The sequence below is a fragment of the Talpa occidentalis genome, unplaced genomic scaffold, assembly GCF_014898055.3.
Source record: "Talpa occidentalis isolate TD23 unplaced genomic scaffold, MPIMG_talOcc4v2.1 talOcc4.12, whole genome shotgun sequence".
Classification (NCBI taxonomy): Eukaryota; Metazoa; Chordata; class Mammalia; order Eulipotyphla; family Talpidae; genus Talpa; species Talpa occidentalis.
In genome coordinates, this window is record NW_023601212.1 from 74257553 (window position 1) to 74281714 (window position 24162).

The following is a 24162-nucleotide window of genomic DNA, read 5'->3' on the forward strand; positions in this document are numbered from 1 at the left end:
GGGTGTCGCTGGAGGGGGCGGCGCAGGAAGTCCCGCTCAGATTTAAGCAGCCAGTCCCAGTTAACCAGGAGCACATCCACAGCCAGAGCGAGCGGAGGCGCCCCCACCCGCCTGAGGGGGGTGGGCTGTGCAGGGGCCTCCAGGAGGCGGTCAGCCAGCTGGTTCTGAGGGCTGCTTGAGAGTTAATCTGATCCTCTGGAGGTTTTACAAGGCTCTCCCCAGCTCCTCCTCCACCTGCCTGCCTGGCCAGAGAGAACTGGCCTGGCTCCAAGAAGCTCCCAGCACACTTCTCCGTCTTGCAGTCTGAGCAGGCGGCCTAGTCAGGGTCTGGCAAGACCTTACAGGGTTCCAGGGGCCAGGCCGGGTTCCGTTCTGGAGTGGGGCCCCCTGGCTGTGCTGTCACTGCAAATCCAGCTTCTCTGCCCAGCTAGCCTGATTGGAACCCTGTGGCAGCTCCTGAGAAAGTACTTTGGACTCTAGGAACAAAGGTAAGGGAGAGGGCTGTGAGCTGCCGGGACTCACAAGGGGAAGAGACTAACACATCCGCGGAAGGTGTGACCCTGTGCTGGTCTCTTTACTTCAGACCCACATGAGAACATGTGGCTATTGTCTGGGGCAGGGGTGAGGGTATATTTGAAGGGCAGCTTCTGGTTAAATTTGCCTTCATATTCAGAGCACAACGTGATATCACCTCTTCCAGGAAGCCTTCTTAAGCCCTAAGTTGTCCTTTCTCCGGGTCCTCAAAGCATCCTACACTTCCTATGTAGCCTTTTCTATATTATATTGTAAATACCTAATGACGACTTAGTTCCCCCCATACACTAGGCTGTGGGCCCCTCCTGGCTGGGTGCCTCCTCCAGGGTTTCTCTCACCTCCACATCAGTGACCTGATGGGTGTCTCGAGTGCCTGCTATTGACCTAGGGAAGGAGGGCTACTCTCTTCTCTTACTTTGCCAGGCAGGTGCCTGTTCACACCCACACATTCATACACCCTTAAGGAAAGTTCAGCCTATTCTTCAGTTCAGACACTGGAGACAGAGTCAAAACTATATGGAACTGAGGTGGCAGTGGGCCAAGGGGTGGGCACGTTGGCTTCAAACTAATTCTCTCAAGCCCTTGCATCACATCGTGTGGCCTCCCTGCCCAGGCCTTTCAGGTGGATGTCCCCACTAGAATGTCCTCTTGGTCGATCACCTCTCTCACCCAAGTGGGATTTTCTTTTCTTTTTTCTTTTTAAGAGACAGGAGAGGTCTGCTGCACCCCGTGGGCATCTCCCCGGCCTGCCGGGGATTGAACCTGCACCGCAGAGGCTGCGGACAACCTCACAGCGCTGCCCTCAACCCCCTGCACCACCAGGGAGGCCCCCCAAGTGGGATTTTCTTATCCTCACTTAATTTACCTTCTTGGCCAGTCTGGGGTTATTAAATTGGTGGGGGTGTCTCAGGTCCTCCTAGGTATTAGACTCATTTTACTGCTGCTGAGAGGGAGAGGAAACTTGAAGCCTGGAAGTCAGAGAAGGGGGTGGGGTCTGCGGCAGAAGCTTGCTTTTTCTTTCTGTTCGACCACGATCATCCCAAACCATTTTAAACAATAAATCAAATTATACCGCAAGTGTTAATCTGCTGCCCACAGACTTCAATGATCTACATACAAGATTCATGTCTTCCTGCTAGCATAATTTTGGACTTTATTATGCTGGTTGAGTGTCTGTCTCTTTCCCAACCTTGACTGTGACATTACAAAACTCTCTTCTATTAGTTCGGCCTTGGAGAGCTCTGTTTCCAATTCCCACTTCTGAAGTCCCTTGACTGCAGCAATCAGGAATGGAAAAATGTTAATCTTGGTCCAAATAGACACAGGTTAGGTCATAAAACTCAAGTTTAGGTCTGAGAGCTCCTAGACCATTGGCAGATGCAGAGGTCATTGCTATCACCTCTATAGTAAGACGCAATCCCTAGACTTACAAGCACACAGTCTGGTGTGTGTTTGGGAGCTAAGAGGCTGCCAGGAATTTACAATATGGTGCGACAAATCAAGATGCCAAGTGCATGAGGCTTTGAGAGCCCAGAGAACAGGAGCCTAACCTTGTTTGTAAAGGAAGACTTTCTAGATGAGGTGATGTCTGAGTAGAGCCATGAAAAGCAAACAGAAGTTTCCAGGAGCATGTTCATCTACACTCTGGACCCCGGATCCTCTGTGTCGGCCAGGCTTTGGAGAAACCAGAGAGAAGCCTCTGAGACGCACCCCTCACCCTGGTGAGCTTTGTGTAGGGTACCTGGGTTTGATCACCTTGACCGCTTGACCGTGGGGTGTTAGTTGGACCAAAGCACCTATGGATATTCTGCAACTGTGCAGATGTGGACCCATCGGAGGTTCCCAGAAACACTGGGGGTTAAATAGGTGATGTCACTCCTGATTTCTGCCTAGGAGCACGAGCCCCAGTTGGGAAATAGGACATTGGCAGTTTCTGCCTTCAGCACCTTTGCTCTGTGATGGTATCTACTTCAAGGATTAGAAGTTAGGGATCTAAGTGGAACCCATAAGTGCTCCTAGTGCTGCTCGTTCCTCCTGTGACTGAGGAAGGGCCTGGGGTAGTGTCCTAGCTCTGCTGGAGCGGTGCTGTTACCTGCGGCAGCTTCAATTGGAGACTTTGCTCTTCTAAGTTCAACCAACAATCCCAGGGGGCTTTGGAAGGCTTACAAAGCCTTAGCTGCAGGGCTTGGTGGGAACTTGGCCACGTGGAGCAGAGGGCAAGAAAAAGAAGCCAGGAATATGTGGGATGAGCAGGAAGGGGTGGGCTAGCCAGGGGCCGGCCTTGGGGTGGAGGCGCCTAACACTGCCCTATGGCCATCTCTGTAACATGAATTGAAGGGAAGGACTCCTCTCCTTCTCTCGCTCCTGAGGGGATCTGGGATCTATTTGGGCCAGTGGTTGGTAGTATACAAAGTTGAAATGGTGCTTTTATTATTTTGTAAAGTGTCCTATTTGGTTCTGGCTTTTAGCTGTGTGTGGCCCTGAGTCCTATGATACAGGGCCCAGTAAAGAGACACGTCCCTACTCATGGCTTACAAAGACACAGCAGAATACGGGCATCCCTGGTGCTCTCTACTTTGGTCCTGTTCCATTTCCAGTTCCCACTATCTCTCTCTTGGGTGAAAGGGGAATCATATGAGTATTTACCCCTTCTGTACAAGCTGCCCTGGTGTGCTAGGGGCTTGGGGCAGTTTGCTGTCACCAACAATGAGGCAGGGACTCCTGTTCCCGGCCAGTTCAGATTCAGCAACATCCCTGATTTTCCCTTACAGTGATCCCCCTCTCTTATCTTACAGTATTCTTCCTCGCTGCCCTCTGAGTTGTCCCTGGGTTCTTGGAGGCCCTGAAAGGAATGGTAGTTGGCTCCAGGATCGACCTGAAAACCTGCTAGATTTTGAACTTGTGAAGGCAGACGAAGGGATCGGGGCTCAGCCTCCAAGGACGGGCTGCCCAAGCAGTCGTGAGCCCCTGTGCCACAGGCTCTGCCCAGCCAGCTCTGCAGGCAAGATGCTGGTAGGCTGGGCCTCCAGGAAAGGCGCAGGGCTCAGTCCCCTCCAGGAGGGTGCAGGCTGTGTGAGGTGTGGTGGTGGGGAGGGGAGTTATTGCCAGGTTGCTATGAGTGGAAGTAAACATAAACAATGGTGACCCCGGTGTGGCGACGTTTGGGGAGACTACCTCCTGTGCTTTCTACCTTTCTATGATGAACTTGTATTAGTTGTGTGACATGAATAAGGATTCCGGCCAGCAGAAAGCACAAATCCAGTCCAGCCTCAGAGTGGGCTGTGACAGTGGCTGCCTGGAGGGAAAGACATGGGGTCTTTTGGCTCCTGGAAGGGACTGGGTGCTTTGGACATCCGGGCAGATGGCTGCCTGCTCCCCACTCAAGCCCCCTCTGCGTGGTTCCCATCTCTCAGCTGGCAGGGAATCTGCTTGCAGGGCTGGCCAGAGGCTGCTCAGCTCCCAAGTGGGCTGCCCTTTGCCCAACTCTGGAATTTTTCCAGAACCTCACACTAGACTGTAGGCCTCTCTCCGCAGTAGCTTTTCTGTGTGTGGAGCTGAGCTATACGCATCACTGTGCTTCTCTCCCAGCCTCTGCTTGTATCTGCACACACAGGCTGATCTGATTTGTTTTCTGGGAAGACAATGGTTTTATTGTTGAGTTTGGTATCCCTCCAGCTATGTGATAGGGAGGGGAAGTTGGGTCTTTGAGCGCGGCTAGATGGCCTTCCCAAGTGACAGTGGCATGATTTAGGGAAATGACACTGCCGCTTGCTTACAATATGCATTATCCAGAGCGCCCTGCTGGGGCTGCTCTACTCCGAGAGAGGCTCGATGCAGCGGCCAGCTGTGCTGCTGCCCAAGGTCAGGTGCACAGAGCAGGCGAGGCTATCCATCAAGCTGTGTGTGAGGTGCTCACCACCTCCAGGAAACACCTGGGGATGCCGCTCTGCCTCTGCTGCTACTCCTGCTGCGTTAGCCAGGGAGCAGCCCGGGAATCCAATGTGAGCCCAGGCCGCACCTGGGCATAGAGGGGTACCCAACACCCAGAGCTGCCCACACTCTGGGAACAGACTTCACGAATGACAATTTTTATCCTTCAAGTTACCTGTTATGCTTTGGGTCTGGGAAGCTCTCTCAAGCTCTCCCGAGGCACTGGAGGCACTGCCGCGCCACCCTCTCGGTCTAGGAAATGATAGAGAGAGAAGGAAGGAGAGAGAAGAAACTGGGATGGTTGAAAAGAGCAAAACGGGGTGCTGTTCTGTTATTTGCAGATCCTCTGACTTTGAACTTCAGGGTCAGGGGGCAGAACCCTGGTTCTGTGGGTTCAGGAAGGCCAAGCACTTCATCCTGCACTGAGGGAGGAGCGAGCAACACCTGTACCAGAGCATCACCCACCAGGTGAATATGGTTGTGGAGGTAGACCCGGAACTGGTAAGAGAAGAGGGCATAGAGCTGACAAGTAGTCCTCTCTGGGACTCAAGGGGAGACTTTGATCAACACCTTTCATTTTAGCAGTTGATTCCCAGACCGTCACAAAGGCAGTAAGTACAGAGATGTTCACACCTTCAGAATGAGATGGGCATCTTTTCTTATCTCTGTGGGAGAAGGCTTAAGTGGATGCTTTGACTTTGGTGCTTTCATAGGCTGGTGGCTTGAGATCTAGTGAACCCACATTCCATACACGGGGACGGCGTGGCTGGAAGACTTCTTCATTAAAGTGGGGCCCTGTGCATTTCCTTTGATTTAGCAAGTCCAGGCCAAGACCAGAGCAGCAGTCTCCAACAGGGGGCCTATTGCATTTGCATCTGGGTTGGGTTTGCCTTCCTCTGTGGGCCAGGACATAGTAAAATAACGTGAGAAGATTTGATGAATGTGAGGACAATGAGATTGTTAATAAATCATTACTTGCATATTATTCTAACAAAGGAGACAACTATTTACTTATTGAGCAGACTGTCCCTGGACTATAGGCCATTAGTGGTTACAGATTGTTTGCATTTATTAGAACTTTACAGGTCTGAGTTTTACAAATTTTGCAGGGAGCTAAGCTTACTTATCATATTAGTATGGAAATATATCATCTAGTTCATTTTAACCAGAACTTATGGGATCACCTATTCCAGATACTAAAATAGGGAGGTGGAGGGCACCCATCAACTACCCTTATAAAATGGGCAACAGTCTTGTGGGAGGAAAATGCTATGCAGTGCATGGTTGCTAGAGAGGAGGTAGGCACCCCTCTCTGCATGGGGGAAGGAGGACAGGTGGTTCTTGGTTACCCAGACCTATGATGTCTGAGTAGGGCTGTGACGGATAGGTAGGATTCGACTGGGACAGCAAGGGAAGACAGCCTAGGCTGGAGGAACAGCATCTGCTAAGGCTCAGAGATGTGTAAAGCTGGTCTTTTCTGGGTGTTGCCAGTGGATTCATGTGGCCATAGCTGATGTGTATGAGGAGGGGACCTAGAAGGAGATGAGACAAAAGATGTCTTGGCACCAGTAATTGACAAATAGCCCTTTAGGTAGGCTAAGAAGTTTGATTTTTACCCCAGACACTGTGGGTAACAAATAATTTGTGTTTTAGGAAGATCGAGCTAGTTTCAGTTCAGTTTCCTCCATTGCTTACTTGGATTGTATACTAAATCCCTTAGCAATCCCATATAGGTGAAGGGTCTTTTATAAAGGTGCATTTTACATGTCACAGTCCAGCTTCGTCTCCTCATCATGAAGTCCACAAGCTTCATGAGCGCCCCCCTCTTGCCTCTCCATCTGACCATGAGTCTCTCCCCATGATCAATGCTGACTTTTCTTCCACTCCCATCATACCTACTGACCTTCCAGGTCCTGTAGAGTATGTCAGTCCTGCAAAGTAGTAGGTAGCACTGTGCGTCTCTTGTTCTTCACCCTTGTTCTCTTGTGCAATTGTTTGATGTTTGTCTTTCTGCATCTCCCGAGCTCCATGGGGGTTGGGCTTCATCTCCCTTGTTTGCCACCATATCTCCAGTTGAAAGACACCTGACACTATTTGTGAATGGAGCAAGGTAGAGGGATTCATTTAGAAATTTTTTTTTAGGAGACCAGATGAGAGATAAGCAGGCTTCAGGGAAGCCAGCACAGTGGGAATGGAGGGGGATTGCACAGCAACATATCTCTCAGCAGCTCTCGCTGGATGGTACTCAGCATGGTGTTCTGGAAGAGTGGCCAGAGGTCAACATGATGTGAGGGACTGCAGGACGTTTTTACTCCTGCCCATAGAACATAGAACAAATTGTGTTGCTCTCTGTGCTTTTGCCTTCCTGCTGCCCTCCTTCTGGACAGTCCTCCCCAAGGAGGAGGGCTTGCTCATCGCTGGTCTGTACCTCCACATGGGCTCAAGGGCAGGTTCTGACCTCTGCTCAGAAATTTCATCACCTTGCATGGCCACCTTGCAGCCCACCTAGACAGGGTTTGCTCTCAGGTCTCACTGTGGGCAACACACCATGGAGAACACACTTGAATATGCAGGCCTAGGCTCTGCCCAGAGGTCCTTCGTTTTCAGGGTGACTTTTCTAGAAACACAGACCCCCAAGGGGGGAAGCATGAGACATGAATTAAGGCCCTCCGATACCCTGATAGCCTGCGCTGTCCAAGTTCCAAAATGTTAGTGAAACACACTAATATTTACCTAACACAGCTAAAGAATCAGTAGGTGATGATGTGTTCTGTTCTCAGAGTTCTCCCCTGCCAGGCTGGCGTTCAGCACAGTTCTCCCAAGGTTGACTTCCTAAATTGCCCCTTAAGATCGCTTTGTTTTGAATTCATATCTAAAATTAGAACAGGAGTGCCTTTTCTTTTTGATATCTGAAAATTTGTTGCAATAAATGACAAATAGGTAATATAAGGTTATGCCAAGGGCTCCAACCTCAGGAACCATCCTCAAACTTTACTCTGTCTCATCATTTCGTTTTGTCCGCAAGTGTTAACATCAATAGTCCAGAAGGCATAAATGGTGCCAGAATGTTTGGATTATGACTTGATCATGGCTATCAGAACACGCCAATTTGGGATCGCCAAGGAATATGCTTGTCCAGTAAGGAAAACAAAACCACACTAAGATGTTTCAAACAGATGGCATTTAATACAGAGGATTAGTTACACAGGAACTGGAAGGCTGAAATCACCCAAGAATTAATCATTGCAGGAAGAGCTACCGTCCCCCAGGGCTCAGGGACAGAAGAGAAAAAGGCTGGCTACCTGATATAGAAGGAGCCTATGAGGCCAAGACCCAAGAGTAGTGTTAACCACAGCAGGACCAGCATGGCTCAGGGGACATGAGGGTGTGGGGTGTGGCAGGGCTGGTGACCCAGCTGCTGCAGGAACCTCAGAAAGATGGGCAAGCAGGTGCTGAATGTTGGAGGCAGTGCAATGAGGCTAATCTTAGTCAGCCTTCCGTGCTTTGTCCTGCCTGGTCTTCCCATCTCCAGGAATCCTCCTGGGCCTGAACAAACAGGAAGCCAGTGGGCAGGGGGTACCTGGGAGAAGTGCTCTGGAGAACCCAGCCCCAGCATGGCAGGGTGTCTGTGGGTGGCTTGAGATGAGTGGCTTTAGTGAATAACCAGAGTCACAAAAACAGATTTGAGGATGGGTGTTTTGCAACCACCCCAGATGGGGCAGGTTCATTGTGGATTTGGGCAAAAGAAAAAAAAAAGAGAATTTCAAAGTCTTCATACCTTTAATGCTGAATCAGGGGACTGGACTCAGAGGCAGAGCAGCAGGCAAGGAGACAGCAGGTAGCAACTGAGCCCTCTAGTCCCTGGGAATCTCCCCTTTATCCCTGCTCCTCCACTCATGTGTCTGTATTTACATATGTACGCTGCCCTGTGCCCTGTGGCTTCTCAGCCCAAGTGTCCATAATCAAAGTCTGTGTGCCCTATGCTCCTGCTTCTAGGTGTTTTTGCACCAGCATAATATCTCGTGTGGGCAGTGCAAGCTGGGAGCAACACAAGGCCATAGATCATGGCTGCAGAGGCTGGTGGCGAGGCAAACCTGACCCACTCCATTTTTCCCTGCAATAGGACAACCTCTGGGTTCCACAAAATCATGACCATCCTGGCTAGAGAGTAGGCTTCCTATACTGTATTTTGATAAGCTTATCTTGTAAAAGTTTGATAAAGTTAAGCTCCTGCAGGAGGGAATTTCCATTTGTCAATCATGGGAGAAGAGATAGGTCATCATTTGGGCCAAAAGGGTACAGACTTGGGGCCTTAGGCAGGAGGGGAAGGTTATCTGCTTCTCCTGGGGTCCTAGTCTCTTCAGTTTGGACCTCAAGGGGCTGGGATTGTCGGGGGCACTCTTCCTGGTGTCCGATGACCTCCCCTCCTAAGGGCCAGCTGGGGGCCACGTGGAGCTGAGAAAGCCATGGCCTCTGCCCAGGCCGCGCAGCTTCCTGTGACCCTCTGGGCTCCCAACCCTTTGTTCTGAGGATCTGTGGAAAGATGCGAGGGGAGACCTGAATGTGAAAGCATTTCAAAGCATGGAGGCCTACGAGGCCATTGTGGTGGCAGGTGGGGAGAGTGTTCCAAGAGTTGAGACCACTGTTCCTCCCTTGTGGGAGCATTCTCTTTGTTTTGATGCAAAATACGTGGGGCTTGATTTTATTAACAAAAACTGAGTAAGAGACACTGAGGATCTGGGGGGCGTGTCATCTGGAGCAGTGCGTGGATCCCCCTGCAGATATCATCTTGTCAAGTGGCTCTTCCAGGGCATCTCTGTAATGCCAACTTCTACTAGCCTCCAAGTCCACCTGCCTAGAGATGCCATGAGGTGCCCGGGAGGTCTGGAGTTGAGTGTGTGGGAGTACCCTTCATGCCAGACACATGCCTCCCACTTCCTGCCCCATCCCCATCTCATTGTTCACTTTCTTTAAAGGCCAGGGAAGATGCCACATGCAAATCTCTCCGGGTGATGAACAAGAAATTACATTGAACTGAGGCCTAACTGGGAGATAGCAGAGTCTTTGATGAGAGGTTTTCATTTCCAGTGTGAGGTGGGAAAAGAATGCAGGGCAGGAGGAGAGTGGACACAGGAGATGAGCCGGGAGAGCAGGGGTGTGGCGGTAGTCATCAGGGACTGCCTAAGCCCCAGGCAGAATCCAAAGGGCCATCTCTTTCTGATCTTTGCCAGCTTGAGCTGGCTGCATGTGGCTCCATCTCTTGGTGGTGGGGAGAGTGTGTCCATCCCACTCCATCCCTCATTGCCTCTAAGGCCCTTGGAGATGATCCTGCACAATATTTCTCAAGAATTTTTACTTGGTGTCCTCTGCAGTGTGCCCTCCCCATCAGCCAAGAAGGTGTGGTCGAGCTTGGTATTCGGATGATGGAAAGTGCTTTCTAAAAGTCCATGTATCTCCCTCCTTGCTTCCCCCCTCTGTTAAGAGCATTGCTGGCTTAGTTCAACGGCCATTTTGCCGATGAGACAATCCAGATCCAGAGGGGATGGGGTCACACACGTGCTTTTAACAGAGCTGGGCAGGATCTAAGGTTCACCCTCAAGTCGCAACCCAGCTCCCTTTTGGATACCTCTTGGCACTGGCTCCAAGGTGAACCCTGAGTCTGGTGATGCCAGTTGGTTGGATTTATTTCCTGTGCTTACTAGGGGAAGTGGTATTAAAAATATCAAATGAGGTGCTATTGTATTGGCTGAAGAAGTGTCATCGAAAAATCCACTCCATTGTGTGTTTGCCGGCACATGCTGAGGTGTTGCCCAAGGAGAGGCTGCACAGACAGATGAGCAACTGCTTAGGCAGAAGCAGCTGGAAAGAGGCTGTGTGGTCTGGGGGTCTTCGGGAGTGATGGTCTTGAATTAAAGCCCTCCCTGGTATAGGTTCCTGCTCTCAGAAAGGCAACCAGAGAGTCAAGGAACTCCCCAATGGGTGTGCTCTTCTTGTACCTCTTCCATCTTACCCCAGGCTCTCTCTTGGCCATGTTCTGTGACTCAACTATTTTTCTTGGTGATCTACCTGTAAAATACAGATGTATGGATGGGGCATGTCTGTAGGCCGTGTGACTTAGTGGCTGGTGTCTGCAAAGTGGGCATGTATATGCCTGCTCAGGAATGTATGGGCAGACAGGTGTGCATGACAGACCTGTGTATCTATGTAGAGGCAATGTGTGTATGCATGGAAATGTGTGTGTGCATGGACAGATGTGTATTCATGGACAGGTGTGTGTGCCTGGGCAGGTGTGTGTGTGTGTGTGTGTGTGTGTGTGTGTGGAAGGTATTTGTGTATGGGAAGGTGTGCATGCATGGGCAGGGGTGTGTGCATGGACAGGTGTGTGTGTGCATGGAAAGGTGTGTGCGCATGGGCAGGTGTGTGTCCATGGACAGGTGTGTGTGCATGGGCAGGTGTATGTATTTGTACAGCTTACTAGGTGGCTATCACCCAGCAGTGATCTCAGGACAGGAGCACACAGCAGAAACTTGGCTTGGACACTATCTATCCTTACATCTAGAGAGGGTGTCCTGCATGCCACCTGCACACAGGAGCCCGCATTTTCCTCCTGGGCTGGGAGGCAGCATGCACTCCTCAGATGGGCAGTGCCTAGGTCTATGGCCCTAGCTTTCTGATTGAAACCAGGCAGCCCACGACCCCCGTGCTTCTGGCTGCACTTTCCCACTTTCATAGCTCTGCTTCCTCATCAAAGGGAAAGGTCTGCAGGAAGCTTTTACAGCCGCCAGAGCAGTGACTGGAGCAGCAGCAGCAGCAGCAGCAGCAGTAGCAGCAGCAGCAGCAGGAGCAGCACCGGCACCCTCCAAATTGGGACTCTAGCCCTTTAAATCTGCTCAGTTACCAAAAAAGAAGAGGCATCAGACCCTGTTAATTAAAGCTCGCCCTGGTCCATCATTCTGAGGAGCTGCAGTGCTCCGTTCCTTCCTGATGGCTTAGAGATTCTCCTTAACTCCCAGCCATGGATCTTGGAGAATTTCCCCCGAGCTCAGCAGGAGGTATGATCCTTGTTGATGGCACTCTGGGGCTTGTGTGGCTCTAAATCAATAATATCATTGACTGCATGGACGCTGCCTGGCCCCCCTCTCTTCCCCTCTCTTCCCCTTTGCCTCCTCTCCAGTTTCCCAGCTTGTGTTTAGTTGAGACAGATCAAGTTGTCAGGGGGTCCAGAGGAAGGGGAGGGGTCAGGGGGTCTGGAGGTAGCGCCCCATGTATTTGTTTGGCCCTGGCTTCACCTGGCTGGGAACATGTTTCTTCAAGCTTGAGAGCTGACAAAACCTTTTCCTCCTGGCTGGGTCTGTTCCCTCAGGTTATAATGAAAGGGCAGAACCCTGACTTGACTTGCTTCTTAAATCAGTGACCTGCCTCTCGGCAGGGCTGAGGATGGCTGTGAGGTTTCTCCCATATGTTATTGGAAAACTCATTCCATCCAACTTTCTCTCGGTAAATTGTCCCGGCAGGAACACCGTGCTGCCTCCTGCCCTCCAGCTTCCCTTCCCCTGTACTTTGCTGCTGTGGATGAAAATGCCTGCTGTAGGATTTCAGGAATTCACCACCTTTTCCCCGTGCCTTTTGAGGAAACTCACTTCCAGCCAGTCTGAGGTTCTGTTGCAAAGAGAGTTGTTTTTATTCAGGAATCTGCTCTAGCCTGGCAGAGAGAGGGAGGAGATTTATCTTCTTTTACATTGCATTTTGTAAATTGTACTCCGGCCCAGAGAATGTCTATCTGCAAATCCTTCATTGATTTGTTTTCGCCCCCACAGCTTCCTTCTGGGTGAAATGCTCTTCTCGAGTTATACCCGAAGGAAAGGTTTGCTTTCAATCAGCTTGACAGGACTTCACAGATGTCCCTGACACCCCAGCCCTGGCAGAGGGAGCCATTTGCATCGTCCTGACTAACAGTCTCCTGGAGCCCAGAGTATGGGGTCCATGTGCGTGGAGAGGGGCTTCGGAGGGCTTACACCCCCTCTCCTCGGGGCGAGCGCCTTGGGAGGAGAGCAGCACTTTCACTGATTTTTTTCCAGGGGCTTTAGAACACTCTGGATGATTACCATCACTTCTCAAGTCTTGGGAGGGCTCTGAGCCAAAACACAGCTCACGGATGTGAGGATTCTCCCCCAAAGTGATTGCCTACAGAGCCCCGACTGTTCACGTGAGCAGTGGTTATGGTGTCACAGTTCCATCCTTTCCAGCCCCCAGCAAAGGATGAGAACTTTCTCTGGGTGAATGTTGCGGAAGTCTGCATAGCTGCCTCCCAGACTTTGTGGGTGCGATGTGATGCCTGTTCTCAGAATAATAAAACCCTTGGCTGTGGCAGAAACACTCTGGTTGGGAGAGACTACTCAGAGACTACAAATGGAGCGCTGGACAGAATTCCTAATCACCCTGCCCATCAGTGGTTTTGTGTAACAGTTTGAAGATTCTGAGGGAGACACCAGGGAGAGATGTTTCCTGCAAACAAAAAGCCACCAAGGAAGCGGGATGAAGAGAGGAGGCCTGTGGGAGGCGGCGTGGGTTTGGTCTATCTCCTGGCTTTGCTTTCCGCCGGCCTGTGAATGGCTTCCTTGAGGGTCGGGCTCTCGCCTGGAGCTGAGGATGTAAGTAGGACTTTGGCCGTGGTCAGCAGGGCGACGTCCTGGGCTGGACGGAGGGTCCCACTGGGAGCTATTCAGAGCGTCAGGACCTCTTCCTGTCTTCTTCCTCTACCTCCTCAGTGTCTTGGCCGTAGGCTGTCTGCTCCCCCATGCATTACTGCTCAAGCTCAGCACCCCCTTTGTAGCTTCACAGAATCCCTCCCAGTCCAGGGAGAGGCTTGGGGTAGATGTCACGCCCTGTGTCCTTAGCCTGGGCCCATTAGCAAAGAGTAAATAAGTAGATTGTTCCTTTGAATGAAATTTTCTTTGCAACTTAATGGTGTGTGTATGTGCGTGTGTGTGTTTGCGTTGTGTGTGTGTTGTTTTTTAATTTAGTGGATGACTGCCATGAGTGGTTCCCAAAGGAATTTATTTAGACCTGACAAGTTTGTACAGTTTTGTGTTTCCTGGGTGTATTTTAATACCCTGGGTGGGTGCTAACGTTATCAAGGTGGTGGCGTGGAGAAGGCGTGGCTTTCAGGGCAGGAGAGGCCTTCCCAGGAATCTCAGCTCCACCGAGGACCTGTGTGTGAGCTCGGTCACTGTTCTAACCTCACTGAGTCTCAGTGTCATTTGTACTGTGGTCAAGTCGGGGTTAAATGGAATAGAAGTCCGTGTACACAGCTGACAACAAAAGAAATCTTCCCTCTTTCCTTTCGGTGAAGGCCACTGACTTCAATTAAGAAAACCATTTAAAATGTGAGGTTCGAGGCTTCTCCGAGGGCAGGGACACCTCTGCCATGTCATTACACCTCTCTCTACGGACAGTGTGGGGCCTGGCGTGGTGTGGGAACTACATCAAAGTTTGCTGAATGAATGCATGATTGTCTGCGGACATTTAACCTTCAACACAGGTGATTTTTCATGACTAAGCAGAACCATTTCTTTCTCAGTTTACTTAAGAAATGCAGCTGAACCAGACAGATCAAAGAGCCCCGTGACTGTAATACATTTGGCCTAAAATACATCTTTTTGTGGAGAAACCCAAATGGTAATAAAAAATGTCTCCTGCACTACGACCCGTCCCAGGTGCCTGTGGACTCCAGCGGTGTCCTTGAAGCCGCTCTGATTGCTGAGGAGTGTCCAGGCGACTTCTGCCTTCTCTCGTCACATGCTACTCCCTCTTTCTCAAGCTTGGAAGAGGAGAGGCTGTGAAAAGGGAAAGCAGCTGTAGGTGGAAAGAGGCACTTCCACTGCTACTCGGAGATGCAGAACAAGTCTACCAATATGTCAATCAAAATCAATGAGTTGACCTGTGTGTAGACTCTTAGTACCTGCAGGGGAGAGTCATTGATTTAATGACGATAGCTAATATTACCATTATTACCTAAACTTCTCTGAGGATCTCCTGGCACGGGGACTGGTAGCACCAACAGCACCTCTGTTCTCAAGTCAAGTGACAGACGAGTAAATAGCAGGTAAACTTGAGAGGCAAGAACTCAGTGAACTATAGAGCTGGGGTTTACCCCAACTTGGATTCAGCGAGGTTTCTTGAGCTCAGGTCACTCATTGAGTGACCCCATAATGAGTCCCCAAAGAAATGACTTTGGAAGGGCATTCTTGGAAGTGGAGATGGTACACACAAAGGCCAGAGGTGGAAGAACCACTTTAGGGACTGGTGGGTAATTCCAACTAGCAATATTACAATTGGCAATGTGGGACGGAGGAAACCTGAGAAATGGGAAGCGGTCAGATCACAAGGAGCTTTGGGGGCCTGCAAAGGAGGGGACTATATTCTGAACAAGAGAAAGAATCAGTGAAAAATTTTAAAAGAGACTTGCTTGGGAAAAAGGAATTTGACACTTATATACTGGGCATCAATCACATACAAGCTGTGTGCAAGACTTGGGGATACAGCAGTGAGCAAAACAGAGAGAAACCCTGCTCTTGTGGAAATTGTATTCAGCAAAGAAGTCAAAAAAATAAGCAACAGGAAGGTATATTGTCAATATAAATTACGAATAGCATGTCACGGAGAGAAATAGAGCGCAGAAGGAGGATTTAGTGCAGAGGCAGTGGTTGGGCTGAGGTGTGGCATCCCAAACCGGATGGAGGCAGAGGGTGGCTTTGGAAGGAAACTCTTGGAGGCATTGTGAGCTTTGGCTTTCACTTGAGTGAGATGGAAATTAGTGCTGGGTTCTGAGCAGAGGAAAGACATAAAAATGATCTTTCTGACTGCTGTGTTGAGAAAAGCTTGTATGTGGGCAGCTTGGAAGCAGGAAGACCAGCAGAAGGCAAATACAAAATCCTGGTGATGTGAGAGGGTGGCTGGACAAAGGGGTGGCAGTGGAGGTGTGAGAAGTGCGGGGATTCTGGACTTCCCCCCCCCTTTTTTTTTTGGGATGGATGCAGTGGGGTTTGCTGATGGATTAGTTAGTTGTGTGAGAGAAAGAGATGAGTCAAAGATGATTCAAGCTTCTTTGGCCTCTGATGGGATCACTGTGGGTGGACCAGGCTTGGGAGAAGACCAGAGGTTTGGGGTGTCATTGCCTATTATCTTTGAGATGTCTGGGGAGCATCCCGGCCCAGAGGATGAGTAGGCCATCCTGGTTCTCAGCAGGGTCGGGGCTGGAGACAGCCTTGGGAGCCCTCGGTGCAGATGGTTTATAAAGCTCTAGAATGAGAGCAACAGGAGCTGAATGGATCATGGATGGGGAAAACTAAGGACTGAATTATGAGGCATTAAACCTATTTATAGGGGTAAGAGAGGAGAGGAATCCAGTCAAGGAGCCTGAAAAAGAGGCGTCTCTCCTCTTTAAAGACAATTCACCCCCTTCCTATATTTTCTCTCTGCTCCTCTCCTGGGAGCAAGATCACACATCACTCTCCACTTTCAACTTGTCCCTTTTTCTTGGCTCCTTCCCACCCCTTAAAGACCTGTCCAGGTCACTCCCAGCTCAAAAAGAAATCTCCCTTTATTTGGCTCCTAAGTCCTCCTTCTTACAAGTGAACTTCTTTCTTTCAACATTAATTGAACAGTTACTATGTGCCAGCCATGAAGGTTATAGAGACAAAAGACAGATTTTATCTCACTTGAAAGAATATTAATGTAAAAATACCTTGTCTACGTCCATTTGGGCTAGCATGTATCTATGGTGAAATATAAAGCATACAACCAGAAACTAAGGATAAACATTTCGTACAAAGGGAAATAGAACATAAAATAGGAGATCCAGATCAGAAAAAAATAGAAACAAAGGCCAAAAGGTTATATAAGAATATGATTGAGGGCCTCCCTGGTGGTGCAAGGGTTAAGCACCGCACGATGAAGCAATCTGCAGCCTCTGCAGCATGAGTTCGATCCCCGCCCAGCCAGGGGGCAACCCACGTGGCGCAGCAGACCTCTCCTGTCTTGCCTGCTGCTCCCCTCAGCAGTGTATTTCAGTCCCTCTGCCTGTTCTGCTCCCCACTCTGTCTCTGGTGAATCCTCTCACCCCTGCATCTCTGGCCTGTACCCCAGCTCTTGTATGCATAAATAAATCTTTAAAAAAATATGATTGAGCCCACCAATCTGATTAGAACTTCCTGGTAGGAAAAAGAAAAATGGGAATTCTTTGAAAAATGTATTCAAGTATAAAATACAAACAAAAAGTTCTTGTGTCTCATGTCTCCATACATTTTCACACATGAAACAATTCACTGAGCCACATCTAGCCTGCACCAGGCCACAAATAGGACATTATGCCCATGCCAGACCCTCCCCCCCGTCATTTCTAGGCAGTGTCCTCCACAGGGACTGATGTTATTGATTTGCCTGTTTCAAAGTTTTAGGGACTTGCTCTGTGAGTTTTGTTGTCCCTGAGATAATATGCTACTTGCTAAAGAAAAAAAAATTTTTTTCTGGCATTTTTTAAAACAATATTTTCTCCTGGGGTAGACTCTATCTTGTCTATTTCCATAGCATATTTTGCATGGCATATACATGTATGTGTGTATGAAATATAAAATATAAAATTATAAACCGTGGATACAAAAGAGTGGTGGTAATTTGGTTTCATCTGTGACCTGACAAGGCACAGTCAGGAGCTAGAAGCTGGGGAAGGTGGGGTGTTAAATGCCAGCAGATCCTTCTGTGGTTTTGGAAAGTAGAAGGTGCCAGCACAGCTTCCCTGAGCAGTGGAGGCAGAAGATGAAGGGACAGCAAGGTAGGAATTGGGGCTTTTGAATGGAAACTGCTGTTTCAAGAAAGGCCATTCCTGTGGGAAGGAGAGAGACTTAGTCATGTTCTTGGAGAAATAGGTAGTCAAGAGATAGAGGAGAAAGATAAAGGAGAGAGAAAGAAAATTAAAGGAGCAAGGACTTGAAGAAATTCTCATACTGTGCTCATTCTCTCTCTCTCTCTCTCTCTCTCTCTCTCTCTCTCTCTCTCTCTCTCCCCCCTAGCCTCAGTCTAATTTGGTTCCTCCCTTTCTTTAATTTTTTCCTGATCATGGACGCCTCTCCTGTCCATTGTTCTCCCTTGTTTTCAACTGAGATGGCCCTTAGCAGCCATGGGAGTGTGGGTGTCTAGGATGTGATCCCCTCAGGGCTCATCCTAAAGTGAGGGGTGCTATGGCTTGTTGACTGCATTTAATTTCACACATGCAATTTGCAGCAACATGGATGGTGCTGGAAGGGATCATGCTCAGCGAAATAAGCCAGAAAGAAAAAGAAAAATACCGGATGGTCTCACTCATAGCAGGAATCTAGAAAACTTAAATAAGGGACCAGGAAAATGAATAACTGTAAGAAAGTGAAAATCAAAATCAACAAATAACTATGAACAAGAGACACTCTATGGGGGGTGGGGGGCGGGGAAAGGAGGGCTTGGGGTAAAAATAAGGGGGTTGTAATTGTATGGGGAATATAAAAATAAAATTTAAATTAAAAAAAACTGTATTTAATTTCAGCCTCAGTCCCAGAATATCAGGGCTGTGGGCCTTCGCAAGTGTGCAGCCTGTGTTCTTGTTTCCTAAATGAGTTAACTGAGGCCCAAGGTTTCCTGGCAATGTAGATACCGCAGCAGGGCTAAACCCCAGGTCTCTGGACTACTTGATCATCACTTACTTCAACAGGCATTTCCAGAACTCTTCTTAATCCCTCGAACTCGAGTTTTTCTCAAATTTCAGCATGCATCAATATCACCTGGAGGGTTTATTGAGACACAGATTCCCTCTCCCGCATGAACTTCAGATTCTGGAAGTCTGGGGCTGGGCCAAGAATTTGCATCTGTAGCAGCTTCCTGGGTGCTGGGGAGCAGCTGGGGAGCTGCTGGGGAGGTGCTGTGGCTGGAAAGGCAGGGAGGGAGGGGACAGGAAGGCGGAGGGAGGCATAGATTGGGCAGGTAGAAAGCTAGATCTGGCCCCCTACACGTGTTTTCTTGGGGCTTTCATTTCCCTCAGGTCAGACCTGAGGGGGTGGGGGTGGCCATCTGCCAGCCCTAGGGGAGGGGGCCAGTCCACCTTCTGGCCACTGGGATCCCAGGAATGCAGTGGGGCAGGCTGTACTGGGATACTAATTCTAGGAGGGTCAGGCTGTCCTCAAAGTTAAACACAGCACAGTCTGGGCTGTCACATCCCTCTTGCCTTCTGCAGGCTAAGATCCGGGGGATACCTTCCTGCTGGGACCCAGGCTGGGAACCTGCTCACAGATCACCTCCTCTTCCAGCAGCTCTGAGAACTGCCTCCCCTCCCTGACCCCCAGGGAAGGGGGAGCACAAAGCTGGGTGTGACCCAAGGTTTTCCTTCAGATATTCCATTATCTTGGCACTATGAGCATATGTCAAGTGGATTCTGTGTCTCTGGCAGGTTATTACGCACTGAATTAGTGCGGTGAAATAAAAACTATAATAAAGCTGTACCAGACTCTTAAATTGTTAAAATTTATTATAAAATGTGCATAGTTATTAACTGATTTTCGCCCGTGTGCATTTGCCTGAGCCTGAAGCCAAAGAAGATGAGAAGTGGCTCTGTCAGAGGGAGGCCGGGACTTGGCTCCTGGAATTCTCCAGAGAGTCCCAGTGGGGCAGCAAATTCACAAATTCACAGAGAGCAGAACTGGCCTCTCACTGACGGATGCTGCCTCTCCCGGCACTGCCAGCCAGGGCTCTCTGGGGCTGCATGTCATGGTCAGGCGGGTGCGGAAGCCCAGCTGGCCACTTAAGGGTGGTCCCCCTAACCTGAGGGGTGTGGAAAAATGAGGGCTTGCATTTCACCAGAGTCAATCAGGCAGATTGCTGGCTCTAAACCCTCAGAATGTGCCTTCTCCCTGGAACCATCCTCACTGGTTTACTAACCCCAAGTCCTGATTGCCACCCTGAGACCAGCTAGATTGTAAAGTTGCTTGAAACCCAGCCTCTGCCGCCTGGAAAGGAGGGGCAGCGGAGGCCAAGGCGGAGACTTTTCTTATGTCTTTGCCTCTGAGCCCTGCAGCTGCCCTTGGGGCTTCCTTGACCCGCTGGCGCACTATGGCTGTACCCCCTCTCCGGGTGTACCACAGGCCAGCGGCGCTGTCGCAGGGCACCAGGGGGATGGAACCCTGGTCCTGGAGGGCTCCCTGTCTCGCCATGATCTGTGTGGTGCATGGTGAGCTGGGGAGCCAGGTCCATTGTGGGAGAAGGACTCGTTACGGTTCCACTGGGAGAGGTTTCTGCTTCATCCCTGTGAGGGTAGCAGCACTGATGTGTAAGCCGCAGAGCCACCATCACCGTTCTCTTGAGGTTGTGTCGCTTTTGCTGGGACACAAGTTAATCTATTTTTCTGGCCCCAGGACACTCAGGCTGCTGCCTGGGAGGGAGGTTGCAAGGTGGGTGTCCTATATTTAAAGAGGACTGGGGATACAGATTGCTTTCTCTCTTCCAGTCACAGATTATAGGTAATGAAATATACCAGTAGAAATTGAAGACACTTACGCTCCAAACTCCTTTTTCTTCCCCCTGCTCCGTTAAAGGCTAAGGATTCCACAAGGACTAGGATATTCAGAGAGTAACAAATGTTTGGATTCCAAAAGAGTGATGGGTTATTCCTTCTCTCCCACATCCTCCTTGGCCTGGTTGTGCCATTTACCCAGGACATAAGAATATTATATGACTATGTAGAAAATGGAAATCTATTAGTTCATTATCAACTTCTTTTTGAACAAAGTGCTTTCCTAGTTTTAAAGACAGTGACATTGCCGATGTGACAGCTTGTACCAGCTGAAGTAGTTCATAAAGTGACCAATTTAAGAGAGCCAATGGTATGCTGTGGAAACCCCACATTTAGAATCCATTTATATATTCTCTACCTCGTTCCAGAATGGATGCAAGGCAGTTTGCAAATATGCATATCCAATTGCAAGACATAATTAGATGAAAAATAAAGGGACAAGGAAAATAAGAAGGAGAAACCAAACAGGGAAGGCAAGGATGGAGCCAGGAATGAGGTTAGGACAGGAAATTCAGGACCCTCTGTCTTTGCTAGTGGTAGCTCTTGGGGAGGCCCAGAGCTTCCTCAGCCAACACAGAGAGGGAAACATTCCCTGATTGCAGATCCAGCATCCAGACCATTACAGCAAAATAACTGCTCAGGAAGGCACAGCTATTCCTGTTACTGGAGACAGAGAGAAAAATTCCCTACAGGTCTTCAGAGAGGACATGGTGTACTGCACCAGGCAGTGTCCCGAATGGCCTCTCAGTCCATATGGCAGGAAGTTTAATAGGGCTGCCTCTTGTAATGTTCTCAAGGCAGGGGAGATGGCTAGGGAAATAGAGCTGCCTCACAACACTCTCTGAAGGTCTGACTCATTTTTTTTTTAAAAAGATTTATTTATTTATACATACAAGAACTGGGGTACAGGCCAGAGGTGCAGGGTGTGAGAAAATTCACCAGAGACAGAGTGGCAAACAGAACAGGCAGACTGACTGAAATACGCTGCTGAGGGGAGCAGTGGGCGAGACAGGAGAGGTCTGCTGCACCATGTGGGAAGCTCCCCTGGCCAGCTTGGGATTGAACTTGTGCTGCAGAGGCTGCAGATAGCTTCACAGTGCTGTGCTCAACCCCATGCACCACCAGGGAGGCCCCTGACTCAATCTTTTTTTTTTAAAGATGTATTTATTTATGCATACAAGAGCTGGGGTACAGGACAGAGATGCGGGGGGTGAGAGGACTCACCAAAGACAGAGTGGGGAACAGAACAGGCAAACTGACTGAAATACACTGGTGAGGGGAGCAGTGGGCGAGTCAGGAGAGGTCTGCTGTGCCATGTGGGTTGCTCCCTGGCCAGCTGGGAATCTAACTCGTGCTGCAGAGGCTGGGATTTCTTCATAGTGCGGTGCTTAACCCCTTGTGCCACCAGGGAGGCCCCCCTGACTCAATCTTAATGAGAGTTTAGATCTGTGATACTCTGAGTTTCCTTCACACTGTTCTCCATGATGAGTGATTCCATGGTGTGGTGTGAGAGGCTGCTGCATTGTACTTATACACCGTGTGTGTATATGTGTGTGTGTGTGTGTGTGTGTGTGTGTGTTGGGGGAGGGGGAGGGAATTGTAAAAGATGGAGGAGTGCTTAGAGGTTGTATACCCCATATCTTTAGCTTTGTTTCTGTCATTTTTTGATTTGGGGTTCCTCAGAAGATTTATTTGAAAAAATGGAACCCCCCGCTACTGATAATAACTTTAAAACCATAGTTTAGAAAAATGGATGTGCTTAACTCCATGGGTCGATGGTGGTTCTCTCAACAGGGTGCGTGTTGGACAATACATTTTGACATAATTCTCCTTGACAAGTACTTGGAGGGCCGTAGCCCTGGGCTGCTGGTTGGGTACAACCCATATGCTTTAACAGTTGGTGGAACTGGAGGTGGCCTTGAAATCCTCTCATGAAGACCAAAGAGGTAACCAGACCACCTTCCTGAATAGAATGCTATGTAGGTTGCAGCTACTGCCAGATCTACTGCCCCACCAGCCCCCTGGAGTGGCTTGTCTTTTGATTGACTGGTATTTGACTGTCCACTGTGATTGGTCAGTGCCTGTGCCCTGCAGAACAAAACACTTTGAATATCAGCCCGCCTATGAACAGGGCAGAGAATCTCCCTAAGGAGAAAAGAGCATCTCATGTAAAGCCTGGACCAAGGGTTTAACTAACTCCCCAAATCCTAACCATGGCAGCAAAACTTAATTCAGAAGAAATTTAAGCGTCTGTATCAGTGATTAGCCGCCCATAAAAACCCATTTGTTTAACTTCAGACATCATGATTTCCTCTGATATAGGCCACCAATTAAAGGCCACCAATTAAACATGTAGGTTCTGGAATGAGCTAATTTATGTACTTTTTTTTTTTTTTTTTACTCCTAAGACAATTAAGCACTAAAGAATGTTTTTGAAAACATGATGACACTGGGTTCCAGAATAGATGGTCTACATGCTTTCTTTTTGGCAGTAATTAGAGATTAAAGTCCTTGTCTATAACAACCATGACTAATACATGGCCATAACGTAACACCGTGCCCTCTGTTCAAAAGAGAATAGTGATCATCTTTGTTTGTCAGTGTTCAGTTCATCTAGGAGGGGCCCTGAGTTTTAAAGATAGAAAATAAGGAGGAAGAAATCTTGATAATGTTTATATTTGGGGGTACTTTCTATGCACCATTTACTGTTATAGGTGCTGGGGATAGAGCAAGTACAGAACTACTAAGGCTTTTACTTCTCCAGGGCTCACAGTCTAGTGGTGAAAGATAGACAATGAAAATTTAGCAAATACTCTCTTCTATGACTTTGAGATAATGCCCATATTGGAATCAACTTGAGGTTGATGTTCATCAATTGCCTTTTCTTTCTTTCTTTTTAAAAAAGATTTATTTTATTTATTTATGAGCTGGGGTATATGCCAGAGATGTGCGGGGTGAGAGGATTCACCAAAGACAGTGGGGAGCAGAACAGGCAGACTGACTGAAATACACTGCTGAGGGGAGCAGTGGGAGAGTTAGGAGAGGTCTGCTGCGCCATGTGGGTCAGCTCCCTGGCCAGGGATAGAACTCATGCTGCAATGGACATTATTGTGGTTATCACTTCACCAAACATATGTTCAATGATCACACTGCATACCTTAAATCCATTGCCTTTTCTCATGAGTATGGATCACATCCTCTTGTTTGTTTGTACATCAAGTAATTTTGAATTGTGCCCTAAACCTGGTGAATGTGATGTGGCAGAGACTCTGGGCTCTGTGATGTTCATCTGAAGAATATTGATTTGTTTGTTGGTTTGTGTCAGCAGGAAGTTAACTTAGCTGGATAGCAGCTAATGGTCTCTGAGGTTTAGCTGGGCTGCTTGAGTCTGCCCTGTAGTGGGTAGAGTTTGGGGGTCGACCAGATGTTTGGCAAAATTACAATATTTGGGTCTCCCCTTCCGTGACGTTCTCCTTTCTACCTCATATTTTCTGAAGATTGATGTTGCCCTGAACTCTGTGCTCTGATTTCTCAAGAGTAAGGCTTCAAAGGGGACTGGCCAGTGTGGGCAGGAGCTGCCTCAGGCAAAAGCAGTGCTTTTCCCCTTTTCCAAATATCAACTCCTGTGCAGTTTTTTCCACCTTTGATCACCCTCCAGTGCCTTTTGGGCATTGCCTTTTATATATTGCCCAGAATTTATGATTCCTATTTGTCGGAGAGGGAGAATTGGTTTCATGTGAGCTACTCTGTGATTATTAGAAATAGAACTCCCAAACTTAGCAGACAAATAGAGAAGATTACTTCAAATAGTGATAACTGCTATCATGAAAAAAAATAGAACCCAGAGTATCTGGAGTGTGAATGTGGAGGGGCCACTTCACCTGAGTGATTTGAGAGACACACTGAACCAACATCAGAATGATGAGGAGAAGCCAGATGTTCCTGGATCTGGGCATGAACACTCCAGAGGGGTCATCAGGTCTACAAATTCCAAGGCAACAATGAACTTGGTGTGTTGGAGGGGGCAGGGACTGGGCAGCAGCAGCTAGTCTCACCGGTCCCATGGACCATGGCATTTGCTCTGCATGTGATTCGAAACCATGAGA

The 24162-nt window shown here is 48.9% G+C and overlaps 1 protein-coding gene across 1 annotated transcript in view; it reads left to right on the forward strand.

Annotated features, from left to right (window-relative positions):
* Nucleotides 1-236: 236 nt before the first annotated feature.
* Nucleotides 237-24162, forward strand: part of CALN1 (calneuron 1) — a 394265-nt gene continuing 370339 nt past the window's right edge. Inside the window, exon 1 of the mRNA XM_054693580.1 lies at nucleotides 237-488. The gene's annotated coding sequence lies outside the window, so the exon portion shown is untranslated. The remainder of the gene's footprint in view (nucleotides 489-24162) is intronic.